Source organism: Dendropsophus ebraccatus, chromosome 2, assembly GCF_027789765.1.
Source record: "Dendropsophus ebraccatus isolate aDenEbr1 chromosome 2, aDenEbr1.pat, whole genome shotgun sequence".
Lineage (NCBI taxonomy): Eukaryota > Metazoa > Chordata > Amphibia > Anura > Hylidae > Dendropsophus > Dendropsophus ebraccatus.
In genome coordinates, this window is record NC_091455.1 from 92,219,136 (window position 1) to 92,236,515 (window position 17,380).

Genomic DNA, 17,380 nt, shown 5'->3' on the forward strand with positions numbered 1-17,380 from the left:
AAGATGTGCCTAGATTTTCCCATGAAATTTGTCTTTTATGTTGCAGTGCCATTCTGCTGTCTGTGCTATTGCCGTAGGACGTTGTGACTGTTGTGAACTCTATCTATATGCTTGTGTTTTATCTCTGGGTGAGAGAAAGATCTGCTTTTATGCTATATACTGCATCATTTTCCTTAGAACAGAGCAGAGCAACAAACAATAATTGGGTTTTTGTTCGGAGAGGATTCACCGGTGCTTTTAATGTAAAAAATGCCCTTTAATGCTCTTTACGCCTGTAGAGATGTAACCCGATTCTGAAGTACAAAGGGATGCTCCTGTACTGCAGAGTCCTCCTTATCGATTGGTGATATAACTGGTCTGCTTTATGGGATGATGTAATGCTTATCAAGTTACTAAGAAAGTGACCTTGAGGGAGATCAAATGGCTGTGTAGCAGAGTCGGATGAATGCTAACTAAGTTACCTTGTTTCTTGCTAAATTGCCTATATCCTAATCAGGCCTAAACTAATCATAGGGGCTATCTATTCGTGAAACTAAAGCTTCTACATAAATGCATCTGAAAGCTCAACGTATTCAACAGCAATTCACACCAAGGCAAATAGATGTCTTTTTTTCATTGAGTGATCATTTCATTTCCTGTTCTGGAAAATACTCCTACTCAAGCCTGCATGTCAGAAACGAAATATTGTACAGAGGACTAAGTGGTACAAGACTGCATTTTTTATCATGCTTCGCAAGTTCCCCTTATTTTAATTGATAATCCCAGGTTTTCTTAAACTTGTTGTCATTGGGATATCCCTATGTCCTTAGTAATGACTATAGTGGTGCCTTGGATTACAAGCATAATTCGCTCCTGGACCGTGCTTGTAATCAAAATCACTCTTAAACCAAAGCAAAATTTCCCTTAAGAAATCATTGGGGCGCAGATAACTGGTTCCACACCCCAAAATAATGATTTATTTTATACATTATAAGTTACTGTACAGTATAGCAATCAGCATGTGGAGTATAAAGTATAGTAAGGGCATAAAACTGAAAAAAAAACCAGCAGATCCCCATAATGAAGTAGTGTAGTACAACAGGCTAGAATTGAGAAGTAGGGCTGCTGTCAGAGGTCTGTGTGGTCACATGACAGCAATGAGGAAGGGGTGTGTGTTCAGCATGGACCAATCAGGAAGTGAGAAAAAAAAAGCTGTGCAGGAGGACAGTGACAAAAACTTCTCTATACAACAGTGTGAATGCATGTACATTATAGCAGCAGTGTGTATAGATGAGTGTAAGTGCAGGCACATTATAGTAGGAATGGAGAGGATGGAAAACACAAGGGCTATGTTCACACAACATTTTTCCAGCTCTGTTTAAAATGACGTCCGTTATTTTGAGTCTTAAAAAACGGACGTCATTTAGCAGCCTGTCCTCCCCTTAGTGCAATGACTGGTGTTTGTATATTATTCTAGTTTAGGTGGACTAATTGGCCTTTGGGTGTTGCTTAATTGAAAAGTCCATTGAATTAAATAGTAAAAACAGAGAAAGAGCGGTGAAAAAAGAAAAACTATGTGTGAACAGCTAATAAAAAAACATCCGCTGTTTGCAAAAGACGTCCAAAAATAATGATCATGTTCATTATTTTGAAGTCCACGCCAAAAACATCCGTTGTTCAATACATTGTTTGCATTGGACGTCTGTCTTTCCATTGACTACAATGTATTGCCATTGCAGTCAGTTAAATCGCTGCAATAACTGACTTTTTTTAAATATCAAAATCGTCCGCCTTTTCTCTATTTTTGATGTTGTGTGAACATAGCCAAGGACTAACAGAGACTGCAGGGAGCATGGAGGAATGAGCAGGACAGATGTGGGCACATAAATGCAGCACTCTCTGTCTGGGGAGAGAGGGGTTACAGCTATAAAGAGATTGCCTCCACAGTCCTGTCCCCTGATGCAAGCCCCAGCCTGAAGTGGATCTGCGATGATTTGGAAAGTGAGGGAGACTTCCTGGGTCAGAGTACAGTGCTGTAGACCCCACTATACAGACATGCCCCGACCCCACTCTCCCTCCCACCCAGTGCAGGGAGATCTTAAACCAAAGCAATGATCTTACACCAAGGTACAATTTTAAAAAACTGTTAGCTCTTCTTGCAAAACACTCTCAATCCAAGTTACTCTCAAACCGAGGTACCAATGTATATATATATTTATGTATTTATTTATTTATTTAGAATATACAGTACTTGCTTGTGTCTTTCCATCTACACCACATACTGCAAAAACAATTTCTTCTATAAAATCGCAAATACAAACATTTATATAATATATAGATACATGTAACTGTCAATCATTGTCTATAAGTAAAGATGTGATGGCCTTTTCCAGGTGATTATTGCAGCCTATGGGAAGTAAAATCCTCCTTATGTGGTGGTTAGTGTTCTTGTTGCTTATGTCTATGTCTTTTATCTATTATTACCAAAAATTATTTTAAAGGTGTTCGCACCACCTGGTTGCCTATTCACATTCCCATCACTGGTGTTACAGACCCCATTATATTAGAAGACAACAATCCTGGAAGATTTGAGGACCTTCCTTTCTTCTAACGGATGCTATGGGCAGCAAACATAAGTGCACATAGTGTAAAACCACAACCAATTCTAAAAGGAGTGCACATGTATTATTCTTATAAAGGATAGGGGTTTAACCCTTTTGTTCCCTCTGGGACAGGCTATGCTTTATATTGTCAGATTTACATTAGGCATTGATATATGGGCTATATTCACACACCCTCTTTTTTTGCCCATTTGACATCCCTCTTTTATTTGTATATGGTGGCTTTAATGAAATAACAGCAGTTATTTGCCCTTAAAGTGACGGCCATCCTAACGGAATGCCACAAAAGGCGTAAACCTATCCTATGGTATTGAAACAGTTTTGTTTATGGGAAATTTGAAATTCTGTAAAAAAACAGTATGGCTAAAACAGTGGTCCTCTGACCTTTATGGCCATTATAACTCTCATGTAGCCATCATAACTGACCTAAACAGAACATATCTGACCTAAACAGTATTATGGGAACAGAGTGCTGGAGTATGTCACAATGCAGTAAGGGTGAATGGCTTTGTTCAAGTGGAAGAATATTTAGTAATGTGAATTGCAATGCTCCAGCACTTGAACCAGTGCTGGTCTTATGTATATAGGTGGAAAGAATTTCGGCTTATACAGCATGTCCTCTTCATTTCATTTAGAATGATGTAATACACATAATACACAATTGTACATGATACCCGTGGTGACCCAGTTATTTTAATTCACTGTAGTGCACTTGCCCAGAAAATTAGAACTCAGAAGCTTCTAAAATATAAATGTATAATTTATTCTTTTGGCACAAAGAACATTGAAAGAGTCACTGGTTGTAGTTAAATAGCAAGTACATTAGATACTTTAATGTACACCTCTTATCCTAATTAGAAAGCCAATTGAACTACATACTATCAGGTATAGGAAATCCATACAAAACCTGTAAGAGATAAAAAGTGGCAATGTAACATGGGCATTTACAGCTGCCACCTGCTGCCAATATATATGATGAATATTCAATACCCAAATACTATACACTGCTACTACATATTATTGTGGTTTTAGAGTTTATCTGTGTTTTTTTATGTGAAGAAGTGCCAGAGAGAAGTAAGGAAAGGGTGTTCAAATCCATCATGCTTACTCCTTCTTTCCCCTAACATCATTGGTTTGTTTTGTTAACATCATGGTTTGCAGGTACTATACACATAAGGTGGTCAATTCCGCTCATCAGCCGATTAGATCTCTATCGTGCAGTGTCCTGACTCGTTCACTATCATATATGCCACACTATAGTAATATAGGTTTTATCATTATTTTTGAACACTGCTTTGTTTTACTGTTTGCTTCAATTATCAAAATTGTCCAAGGTGCCTGGTGTTTGCTGGCATGAAGTGCACGTGAATACAGCTTTTGTGGTCGGACCTGTGGCATCATCAGTGTTTATTTTGCTAAAATCATTGTTTTCGCTTTGAAATGATTCCCATAAAAATGCTCCTTAACTAATTGTATGAGATAGCCTAATAAGCCTAATAAACCATGTAACCTATCAGACCAATGACACAGCACTGGGCAAATTCACAAAAAATGACCACCAGAATGTCTTTAATTGTAAGTTATGCTTATAAAATAGTCGACTATTATAATAACTAGAGCTAAATTGTGTGGCTATGCCTTAGTTGTCAATGGACTGTATTCATTTCTGTTTTCATTATAGAAATGTCAGAAATAATGAACTTTAAAATGTTATACATTTATTTAATTAAGTTATTCTGTGTTTTGTTTTAGTTTTATGAAGAAGCTGGAACTTCCTCTATCTGAGACACAGAAACAGATCCTTCAGTAGGTAAGGGATGATCATGCAAGAACTGTATCAGCAGATTAACAGAGGTGCCTGCATGCATGGAAATGATGCTAAGCATGACACATATCACACTTGTCACACAAAGTAATTTATCTTTTATCACTTCAGTGTTGGCCCAATAATTAGATGTTGTAGGGTGTATTATGTCCGCCAGTGCATAGACTTATATATGTGTATTGTAGACTTCTCCACTGTTAAAACCAACACCATGTTGCAATTGGTCATTGATATTGTGCCACAATCTAGAGCCATTTAAGTGTACCTGTCGTTTAGAAAAAAACAAAAGGTATGCTTGGATGGGATCTGGGTGATCTGTCCCCATCAATCTGTCTGAGTGCAAGAGGCAGGCCCATAGACTAAAGGTGACTGTACATCTTAGACTGATGTTGGCCAAACCTGCTTCTAGACAAATGATGTGGTGGTCGGGGGGTTGGGGGGTCAGCCATGATAGAAAATCACTGCCAACCCCTTTGTTCAAAAAAAGATAAGCCTCAGAGAGATCGATCTTGGGCAACGGGAGATTTAACTGACAGCTGAACGTCAATTATTGAAGACGTATGGGGGCCTGCTTTATAGATATCCATCTCCTGCCTCAATGACAAAACGGGCAGAGTATGCTCTTAGCGTCTGCTTCTCCCGTCTGGTTCTCGAAACTGTTTGGGGTCTGAGCACCTAGGTCCTGACTGACCAAACCTTTTTGACATGTCTCTTTTTTTTTTTTTTTTTTTTTTTTTTTTTTTTAAATAACAGTGGCCATTTATGTCCCTGTCCTTAAAGCTACTCTGTACCCACAATCTGCCCCCTCCAAACCGCTTGTACCTTTGTTTGGCTGCTTTTAATCCAAGATCTGTCCTGGGGTCCATTCGGCAGGTGATGCAGTTTTTATCCTAAAAAACAACTTTTAAACTTGCAGCCCTGTGTCAAATTGGCGTGGCCTAGAATGTCTATGCCCTAGGATTGCCCCGCCTCTCTGTCCCTCCTCCCCACCATCTTCATCATTAAGAATGCCCCTGGGTGGAATTTTTCCTATTCATCACTTGTTCGAACACTGCACAGGTGCTGGATCATTAAAGTGGTACTCCAGTGAAAAGCTTTTTCCCAGTAATTGAAACACATTACAGAGTTATATAACTTTGTAATATGCTTCAATCACCTATCTTTTCCCCCCTCAACCTCCCACCAAGAAGTGAGGAAACCTAATGACTGGTGACCCCAGGCTGCTGTGTGGAAGCCATTTTGTGACAATGACATCATCTGCATAGGCACAGCTTCCTGGTTTGGGCTTTCCCATAATGCACTTTGTCTCCTGTGATGTCTAACTGACTCTGTAAAACTGTTAGATGGCTTACATCATGTTCAGCCAATCAGAGCTGAGCAACCTGAGTCATCTGACAGAGGGAGGCTGGCCTAACAGGGTTTAGACCGGCCTCCTTCTTGATGATGTCATTGTCACAAAATGGCTTCCACAGAAAAGCCTGGGATCAACAGTCATTGGGTAAGAATGAGTTTACCTCACTTCCTGGTGGGGAGTTGAGGGGGGAAAAATAGGGAAGGGGGGCAGATAGGTGATTGAAGCATATTACAAAATTATATAACTTTGTAATGTGTTTTAGTTACTGGGAAAAAAGCTTTTCGCTGGAATACCCCTTTAAGGCACCTGTGCAGTGTTCACACAGGTGACGATAAGAAGAAATCCTGCCTGGGGCCTTCCTAATGGTGAAGAGGGCGGGGAGGAGGGACGGAAGGCCTGTGCAAGTCTAATGCATAGACACTCTAGACCAGTGCTTCTCAATTCCAGTCCTCAGGCCTCACTAACAGGTCATGTTTTGAGGCTATCCCATACAAAGCACACCTGTGATAATACCTGATGCACTGAGTATAATTATATCACCTGTGAAATACTAAGGAAATCCTCAAAACATGACCTGTTGGTGAGGCATAGACATTCTAGGCCACGCCAATTTGACACAGGGCTGCAAGTTTAAAAGTTGTTTTTTAGGACAATAACTGCATCACCTGCCGAACAGACCCCAGGACAAATCTTGGATTAAAAGCAGCTATCCGAAGGTACAAGTGGTTTGTGGGGGGCAGATTGTGGGTACAGTGTCGCTTTAATGTGTGGGTCCATAATTGCAGCAGTGTTCCCTATCATGGCTATCAATACTTCCTATGTAAACCACCTATTGCAAGTTCCACAAACAGTAAAGATGCCATCTAACTGATGTAAGAAGTAGTCTCTTTCTTTTTCTTTCCTTTGACACCTAATTTTATACATACAGTATAAAGTATTTCATGGAAGAGTATCTGTTTCCCATATTCTGAAGTAAATGTATGTAATGGTAATGATGCTGGGGAACAGAGGCTGCCCTGCATGATCACCCCCTGGAGGATGGGTGTGATTGACAGCCATACTCGAACATGAATGGTTGCGAATGGAGAAAACTTTAATCTTGGTTGCTTACCTATTCTGCACCTAGATAAATGTAAATTGCAGTGCTGACAAAGGAAGGGAGCTCAGGGCACAGCAGTGTATACACAAAGGCCTGTGTGCTTTATGTGCATATTAAGTGTTGTATCATACTGTATATGCATATGACAGTACATTACGATTTGAAAAGAAGTTAAAAGTCCCAGCAGGGAACATTTAAAAAGAATTACAGATCAACAGGAAAAAAAAAAAAAGAAATCAATTTTATTTAACCCCTTCAGGACTGGAAAAAATTTCATTTTTACATTTTAGTGTTTTCTTCATTCTAAAGCTAGGTCCACACTCCACAAACAATAAAATAGAAGCTAAATACACCCGTCATTTTGAGTGAAAATAAAACAATTGGTGAAAAGGTGAAAAAAAAGTCAGTATTTTGCAAAGCAATCAATTACAGCTGTTATTCTATATGTTGTGTGCACTGCCAGCCAATTTCCTATTGACTTCATTATTGGGCTATGTTCACACACTGTACAAACGACCATTGTTTAGCATGTTCCTATGGCTGACATTGCAATATCAGCCATAGGAACATAATTTCAGCTCAATATTAATATATTAATATTATTAATTCAAATTATATTAATTAATGTTTAATTTATTTATACAGAAAATAGGAAAAGGGGGAACTTTTCTGTTTTTTTGCACACTTAGGTTATATTCACACAATGTCAAAAATAGAGAAAAGGCATCCGCTTTTGCTATTCAAAAAAAAAAAAAACGTCATGCATTGAAGTCAATAGAAAGACGGACGTCCAATGCACACAATGTATTGAATAACGGACAATTATTTTCAGACGTCTTTTTCAAACAGCGGACATTTTTATTAGTTCTTCACACACAGTTTTCCTTTTTTCACCGCTCTTTCTCCATTTTTACTATTAAATTCAATGGACTTTTCAATTAAGACACACCCAAAGGCCAGTTAGTAACCCCAAACTAGAATGATGTACCAACAGCCGTCATTGCAAGGGGAGGCCAGACAGCTAAATGACGTCCGTTATTTTAGACAGAGCTGAAGAAAGAACTTTCATAAGCAATCATTCACTGGATCAGTGGGATCAGTGCTGTGCTAGCCTGGTAGTGCTGAGTATGGCAGTCTGGAGTGGCAATCAGGCATCTGAGGTGCGGTACCTGTAATTTAAAAAAAATGTTGAAAACTAAAGGCCCCATTACACCAAGTGAGTATCTGCTGTATTTGGCCAATTTCAGCCGTTACGCCCGATAATCTCTTGGTTAATAAGTAGTGTTAAAAGTAGGGATGGTCCGTCGTACGAACCCGAACCCTCGGTAATGGTTCCCGCTGTCTGCCCGCTCCGTGGAGCGGGCGGATCCAGCTGCGGGACCGCCTGGAAAACTGGGATACAGCCATAGCCATAGGCTGTATCCCAGTTTTCCAGGCGTTACTCCCGGTGGATCCGCCTGCTCCACGGAGCGGGCAGACAGCGGGAATCTGCTGCCGAGCGTTCGGGTTCATACGAACCCGAACCTCGGCAGGTTCGGTCCATCCCTAGTTAAAAGGCAACAATCAGCTGACGTGCACAATGTCTGCTGATCATTATTTTTCAACACACTGAAAAGAAATTATGCTGATAGCGAGGGTCTGTCCGTCGCCCTGTGTAATAGGAGAGGTGGCAGCAAACTGCCGCTATCCCCTATGGGCCATCAGGACAATCTAAAGATCATCTGGGCAGCCCGCACTGCTCCCCTTTAGAAAACATTAGAAAAGCTGTGAAACCATGCATGTGGTTAACAAGAATTAAATGTTAGTTTTACTGTCAAGTGTATTATGTAGACACAGGAACCCCCCAAAAGTTAAAAAATTTAATCTTTTTCCAAAATCTTTTTCCAATTTCACCCCATAAATAATATTTTTCGGGTTTCAGCATACATTTTTTGCTAGATTTAAAAAGCAAGCCCTTTCACGGCCCTGTAGATGGAGAAATAAAGGTGCTATTGCTCTTAGAAGAAAAAAACGAAAATGCAGAAATGAAAATTGGTCTGGTCATTTAGACCATTTTGGGCAGGGTCAAAAGGGGTTAAGAACTATTATGAACAAGGAGTCCTGGCAGTGTTGATATGTCCCCCACAGAACCCTGGTTTAGACGTCATTAAATCTGTCTGTCATTACATGAAGAGATAGAAGGACTTGAACAATATCCACAGAAGTTCCACAGAACAACGTCCCTGTTTAGAGCATTAAAAACCCAATGCTGTTTTGATTTAATTTAGATTCCTCCTCTGTTCATTCCCATTCCAGTTTAAGTGATAAAAATAACCTTCTTTTATTATGCTGCTATAACATGTATGGCTTGAAAAGGACCGCTGCTGAGGCCGAAATGTTACATTGCTATAGTCATCAGCTATATGTGTGAGGGTAATGCATCTCATCAGCCATACGGCCATATGTGTTTTATAATGCTGATGCCACCATGCAGAAGGGACGTATATAAACGTTCCTGACGCGAAAGAGGTTTTGATGTTAGTGGGACTGCTTCAGTGTGAGCGGCCCCGCACACTCTAGTGTCCCAGGAACTGTACAGATTTGACAGGCAATAGCGATCACGCTGCTGACTGTCATTAACCCCTTAAATGCTGCCATCTATAGTCACCAACCTGTCACTGACTCAGTTTCCCTATAGATTCAAATATAAAAAAAAAAGAATAAAGTATAAACTTTCTTTAACCTCATAGAAACATTTGGCAATGCTAGCTATGACCTGCAAACCTTATTATTTTGAACAGTCTGATAGCTACTTAACAATTCTTCTTGGCCTCCTATTTTGCTAAGGATCTATATGTAAATACTAAGCAGGAATGAGACAAGAGTCCTCAAATGAATTAGCAAGACATCTGTTTCAACATAAAAAAAATATCTTGGGTTGTATAGATATACAACATACTTCTTCACAAGCCTGTTAAGCAGCATATTATGAAATTTACATACAAACTGTTAATTTTATCTGAAGAACCACCTGATATGTTTTTAAAAACAATAACTGAAACTAGTAATTGTGTATATAGTCAACAGTAATTACATGGACAAATGATGGTTGCATAGAAACATTTAAAAAAAACTTATGGATCTTATAGTCTTATAAGGCCATACTTCTGTTATGCACTGGTTATAAAGAAAATTCATCATAAAAAGGCTCATTTTAAAAGTTTTTTTTCCTTGGACAAGTGTACCTGATTGTCGGCCAAGGGGTTTGCCCACTTCTTCAGAAATTTAGGAAACACCCTAGTGAAATATGAATGTGCCAAATTTATGGATTTGAGGATAACAGTAAAACCTCAGTATTAATTCTAACCTACTTCCACTTTGAAGTTATTTCCTACGTTAATTTCAACTTTTATGTTTGTTTCTATTGAAATACTGCTTACTTTTATGTACGCTTTAAACGGAGTAGGCTATGGTCCACTTTCAAGGGAAAAATGTGGTGTATCAATGAAATAAAGAGGGCATAGTACAACATTGATGTGGACACAAACAATCAGCTGCTTTTGTCATTCCTGACATCTGACATTTCTGACAACTTTCCGTGTTTCACAGACCACAAACAATCAGCTGCTTTTGTTATTCCTGACATCTGACATTTCTGACAACTTTCCGTGTTTTACAGACGTGCTCTCCGTGGAAGGCTTGACGTAGAGTCCTGTAACGCCTGGAGTAGTGGATCCACTGGACCGTCACCAGCGATGGCACTAACCTCACCAGGGAGCGGAGTCTAAGGGGCCGCTGGTTTTTACCAGAGCCCGCCGCAAGGCGGGATGGACTTGCTGTGGCAGGCGACCCCCAGGTCGCTACCCCTGGCTTGGTTGCTGGTGACGGCAGGCGAGGCGTGGCAGGAGCAGTAGGCAGGAGATGGTACTGGCAGAGGTCTGTAAGCGTGACCGCAGGTGACAGGCTGAACACAGGAACTAAAGTGTAACGGGGAAACAGGAACCAGGAACAAGGACTAGGGACCAGGTAGCGGATAGGAATCAGGAACAAGGACTTGGGACCAGGTAGCGGATAGGAAACAGGAACAACAGGGGGCTGGGCCAAACGATATGGGAAGCATGTAGAGGCTCCAACACAAGGGACAGGGCATGCTGGGATTTATAGGGAGAGATAGGTGCAATTAACCAATTAAGGGCGGACTGGCCCTTTAAATGTGAGACAGCCGGCGCGCGCGCGCCCTAGGAGGCGGGGACGCGCGCGCCGGCCGGCACAGACGGAGACAGGAGCGGAGGAGAGGTGAGGCGCCCCCAGGGGCGGAACTAGCAGCAGCGCCGGGTCCCTGCACAAGGACCCCGGCGGCTGCATGGGGCAGGAGGAGGTCGCGGCGGTGGCCCGGAACACGGGACGCCGCCGCGGCTGTGACAGTACCCCCCCCCCCCCTTTGGCCTCCCCCTCTTTCTTGCCTGCAGAAGGCGGCATCAGGCAAATCTTGGTATTCCGCCGGTAGGCCGGACAAAGGCTTGGCGGGCTTGGGTGACAACATAGAATGCTTAGGCTGAGGTGACCTCAGACACTGGTTGGAACAGTCCTGACCCCAACTGAGAATCTTCCCGGTTCTCCAGTCCAGTTTAGGGGCATGTAATTGCAGCCAAGGGAGTCCCAGGAGGATGGTGGAAGAAGAATGGGGCAGGACGTAGAAGGAGATCTTTTCCAGATGTGAAGTGCCCACCTGGAGGACTAGAGGTGCGGTCTGGTAGTGCACATGGTCGGTAAGAATCTCGCCCGTGACCGAGGAGATAGACAGGGGTCTGGCTAGTGGTGTCACGGGTAGCCGCCATCTCTGGACCAATGTAGCTGCAATAAAATTGCCTGCTGACCCAGAATCGAGAAAGGCAGTAGTTTGGTGAGTTTGTCCTGAGGGTGTCTGGATGGAAACTGGCACAGACAAACTTGGAGAGGTGGCATTCACACTCAGGGAGACCTCTCCCACCGGACCTAGGTGCTGGAGTTTCCCGGACGCTTGAGGACGTTGGGGACATCTCAGCCGAAAGTGATCTGAACCACCGCAGTAGAGGCAGAGATTCAGCTCCAGACGACGAAGTCTTTCATCAGGCGTCAGGTGAGCCCGTTTCACCTGCATAGGAATCTCAGGAGTCGACTGGGACTCCGGAACGTCAGGATACTGGAAGACCGGCGCCAGCTGGTGATGGCGACGGGACAGGCCTAGTCGCCGTTCATGCCAGACCTCCTCCTCCCTCTCAGAAAAACGAGTATCGACCCTGGTGGCCAGTAGGATGAGTTCGTTCAGGGAGGTAGGTAGGTCTCGGGCGGAAAGCACGTCTCTCACCCGACTGGACAGACCCCTCTTGAAGGTGGCTATTAGAGCGGCCTCATTCCAGTCTAATTCTGCCGCCAGGGTGCGGAACTGGATGGCGTAGTCACCAACAGAGGAGCTCCCTTGAGAGAGGTTGAGGAGAGCAGTTTCAGCTGAAGAGGCACGGGCAGTTTCCTCAAAGACAGAGCGGAACTCGGCCAGGAAAATTCGGAGATTAGCAGCCACAGGATCATCACGGTCCCACAGTGGTGTGGCCCAGGCCAGAGCTCTTCCTTCCAATAGGCTGATGATGAAAGCCACTTTAGAGCGCTCGGTGGCAAACTGACTACTTAAAAGTTCAATATGCATGGTGCATTGGGTCAGGAATCCTCTGCACAACTTGGAGTCACCAGCGTATTTGCTTGGGAGAGCCAGTCGAAGTGTAGAAAAAGCAGCAGGAGGTGGTGTGCTCTGGGCTGTAGTATGCTGCTGTAAGGCGGCAGTGAGTTGCTGGATCTGCTGCGACTGTTTCTGGATTTGTTGAGCCTGTAGGGCGACCATTCGGGCGACTTCGCGGATATCAGGCACCTCGCCGGGATCCATGGTTGGAGCCTACTGTAACGCCTGGAGTAGTGGATCCACTGGACCGTCACCAGCGATGGCACTAACCTCACCAGGGAGCGGAGTCTAAGGGGCCGCTGGTTTTCACCAGAGCCCGCCGCAAGGCGGGATGGACTTGCTGCGGCAGGCGACCCCCAGGTCGCTACCCCTGGCTTGGTTGCTGGTGACGGCAGGCGAGGCGTGGCAGGAGCAGTAGGCAGGAGATGGTACTGGCAGAGGTCTGTAGGCGTGACCGCAGGTGACAGGCTGAACACAGGAACTAAAGTGTAACGGGGAAGCAGGAACCAGGAACAAGGACTAGGGACCAGGTAGCGGATAGGAATCAGGAACAAGGACTTGGGACCAGGTAGCGGATAGGAAACAGGAACAACAGGGGGCTGGGCCAAACGCTATGGGAAGCATGTAGAGGCTCCAACACAAGGGACAGGGCATGCTGGGATTTATAGGGAGAGATAGGTGCAATTAACCAATTAAGGGCGGACTGGCCCTTTAAATCTGAGACAGCCGACGCGCGCGCGCCCTAGGAGGCGGGGACGCGCGCGCCGGCCGGCACAGACGGAGACAGGAGTGGAAGAGAGGTGAGGCGCCCCCAGAGCCCGAACTAGCAGCAGCGCCGGGTCCCTGCACAAGGACCCCGGCGGCTGCATGGGGCAGGAGGAGGTCGCGGCGGTGGCCCGGAACACGGGACGCCGCTGCGGCCGTGACAAGTCCCCCCCAGCACGGCATCATCTGTCACGGCTGCTTCTTTATAGTGCCGCAAGTATTCAAACATTTCGCCTGCTGCCAGCATCATATTGACAGATGATGCCGGAGACTCCACGTCAGGCCTTCCACAGCCTTCTTTCATAATTTTATGCACACACTCATGTTGGGCATAAACTGTGCAAAGTTTTGTCCTCTACACCGCTCACGCCAGAGGGGCAGGTAGAAGGCGAGACAGTGAGTGTGGTCAAATGCATAGGGGGCATGGCATAGGTGCGTGCTGTATTTATTACAATTTACATGGGATGGGTAAATTGTTGGTGACATTTTAGTTGAGGTGCATGGGGAGCTCTGATGCTCTTGATTTATATAGAGACATGTACATGCCCATGCACTGGCAAGTGAGATGCCAGTCTTGATAAATCCGCCGATTGGACTGTCTAGTCTAAGTTCCGGCTAACTAAAGCTTTTGCACATTTTCAGTGTATTCTGGTCATGTCCCTTTTGAAGTCTCACCTCCTTTGTTGACCTGAGGAAAAGTGTCTAAAACTCAATGTTGTACAAGTCAGTAACACTGGTTTCAAGCAGCCACATTTTGACATCTGTATTATAGGTGTATGGCTATGTTCACATATAGGGGGAGATTTATTAAGGATGCGCCCCTGGTGTACACCAGGGAGAAGGTGCAGCTTCCTGCCTTCTCTGTGACATATGCCAGCTGTTACCCCCACTCACCAGAAGGGTGGGCACCTCAAGCTTCACCCAATGCCTCTGCCTTACTGTACTAAGGAGCGCACGCCTCTTAGTAAATCTTAGTAAAATCAGGAGTGGGTTGAAAACACAATAACTGGGCAGATTGTTCTATTATAATTTTTCCCTGTTAGTTTCACTCTTGGTTTTGGTTGAAAAAAGACTGATTGAAAAACTATGTGTAAACATAGCTTAACACTTGAATTGTTTCGGTTCTGTTCAACCAAATTATATAACCATTGGGTTCAATGACGATAACTGGTAAAATACAGCCAAGAGGATCTGATGGTTATACACATATTAAAATGTATCTGCATTAGAATAATATGATACTAGCCCAAGGATTATTCCACAGAGTTTTCACCTTGCATGAATATTGTAGTGTTTTCTGCATCCCCTCCTGATCATATGGTTTATGGGGATTTTATCTGCAGCCATAAAGATTTGGGGGAAAAATTGCAGCATGTTCCATTGCATGCTATATTACACAGATGTTCTCCCCATTGTCTCTAGGGGCAGATATGACACTGGCACCACATGGAGGCACAGACAATGTCTCTGGATCCATAATACAGAGCCACAAAGCTTTGCCATGTGCATACAACAGAATTCTGCTCTTCCCAGGAAATGAATTATCGCCTTACATGAAGCTTAGTATTGGTAAAATTTTTGCCTGAGGTTTTTTGCCACCTCTTCCTATTTTAAACAGAGGTGAAAATGTAAGGTTTCAATGTATTTAGCCTGAATGTAGGTAAAGTGGCAGGCAATGGCCATCTTTCCTCCTTCTAATCTAATCAGCCGTGTAATTACATTGTAAATAGTGATATATTTTGAGATATTTCCTTCACTAAGTTCCCTGCCTGAGGTATTGTGAAGTGTGAACATGTCCACACAATATAAAGGCTTAACTAAAAAGTAGCTACTAACTGAACAATCGCTTATGTGAGTAATGTGGGGCATTCTACAAGGCAAACCCAGTCACATCACATACAGCTGCTATAAAACATGAACCCATTGTATACTGGTCTACACTGTACAAAATACTATTTCATACATGAATAAATATAAAAGTCATATTCTTGTGTCAGCAAATAAAATGTATTCAATGTATAATGAAAATATCTACAAGTGTTTCATATAGGTACTCTGGGGAGTAACACTTTTTTATTCATTGCTTTGCATATTACTTTGTAATATAACTTCATTATGTTACCTGACTTTACATTGAATGGCAGCAGTAAGGTGTGACACAGGCCCCTCTGTTGCCACCGATGTGTCAGAAGGCTTATCCAGGACTGTTTCCTTATAGCAATGAGATCTCAAAGACATTTTCTTATAACCCAGGACTGCTGATCTATTCTAAGGGTAGCTTCACACACACCGTATCGCAGCGGATTTTCTGCTGCGGATCCGCAGTGGTTCCGCAGCAGATCCGCAGCTGATTTGATCTAAATAACTGAACACAGCATTAAATCTGCACCATCAAATTGGCTGCGGATCTGCTGTGGATCCGGTGTGTGTAAAGGCACCCTCATAGTATGCCATAATTACCTGGTTGATGGTGGCCAACTCTCAGCAACCCATCTGTGGCTGTGCTAGGTTTTACTTTGTCCCATTCATTTGAATGCCACACTGTATCACAGAGTGTTAAAACAATACCAACATACAGTAACCATACAGCTCCATACATGTAGTCATTGAATAACAGGGCTATATCATTTTTACTGTATAGATAATTGCAAAATACAAAATGCAAAAAGAAATCAATGCTCAAGCTTCCTAGTGTCTGCAAAGCCTTCTTTCTCCTCCAAGATCCCCATTATTTGCTTGCAATATCATTCTTATCCAGTGGAGAGCAGCTGCTTATTTTCCGCCACAGGCCACAGGCCAGAAGCAGGGTGAGAAACACGTTGTGACTGCTCATTACTCAGCTGGGATAACTGGAGGAATCCAGTCAGCCAGCCATCTAACATGACCCTTCTCCCAGTGTACAAATACTCTGCTTCCAAATTTCTCACTTAAAACATTGAGGTCCACAGGTCCACTTTGACTACATACAAGGATATTAAATATATTAAAGGGGTTGTCCAGCGAAAATCTTTTTCTATCAAATCAACTGGTGTCAAAAAGTTATATAGATTTGTAGTTTACTCCTATAAAAAAATCTCAAGTCTTCCCATACTAATTAGCTACTGTATATTCTGCAGGAAATTTTGTTTTCCTTTCAGACTGACACATTGCTCTCTGCTGACATTTCTGGCCGAGACAGGAACTGTACAGAGCAGCTGCAAATCCCCATCAAAAACCTCCCCTGCTCTGGACAGTTCCTGTATCAGACAGGGGTGGCAGCAGAGAGCACTTTATCAGACTGAAAAGAAAACATTTCCTGCAGGACATACAGCAGCTTATAAGTATGGAAAGACTTGAGATTTTTAAATAGAAGTAGATTACAAATCTGTATAACTTCCTGAAACCAGTTGATTTGAAAGTAAAAGGTTTTTAGCTGAATAACCTCTTTAATCCAGCTTTTTCAAAAGCTCAGTAAATATAGAAGGAGCCTACCTGGAATTGATGTGTTCTTCTGAGGAGGAGGGTTCACATGCAGGCGATTTGTTGCAGTAATGTCTGCCACACACAACCTCTTCCCTGCATTATAATGTGGTTTGTTTTCCTATGTTATTCTTTACAAAGCACTTACATTTCTGAAAACTGTGTTCAGATGAATTGGATAAGGGCAGAATCTGCTACATATGTTTGCTATATATGACCTATACTTTCAGAGGTCATGGGTCCTTTGTGTGCAGTTTTCACTGTGTCCCTGCATCTTATTGAATGGGTTATTTCACCGATAATAGGTTCTCTCCAATTCTATATGGATTTAGTAGTAATATGCTCTCTAGAAAATGTACAGCCAACATTTTTGGCCACATTAATACCCAGAGGCCAATGGACCTACAGTACACACTGGTACATTATAACTGAACCCTGCATGTATAAATATTTTTTAACTTTCTAAAAAAAAATATATATATTTAATGTACAATAAATTTTAGCTCTCTGCCAACCATTTCATATTCCAATATTCAGTCAGACCATGCTGAGGTAGGAGGCACACAGATCCCCTAACTTATTTAGG

General features: G+C 42.9%; 1 protein-coding gene across 11 annotated transcripts in view; it reads left to right on the forward strand.

Annotated features, from left to right (window-relative positions):
* Positions 1 to 17,380, forward strand: part of ATXN1 (ataxin 1) — a 292,957-nt gene that overhangs the window by 211,358 nt on the left and 64,219 nt on the right. For all 11 annotated transcript variants that reach the window (XR_011361664.1, XM_069957984.1, XM_069957977.1 and 8 more), the window contains one exon: positions 4,353 to 4,410. The gene's annotated coding sequence lies outside the window, so the exon portion shown is untranslated. The remainder of the gene's footprint in view (positions 1 to 4,352; positions 4,411 to 17,380) is intronic.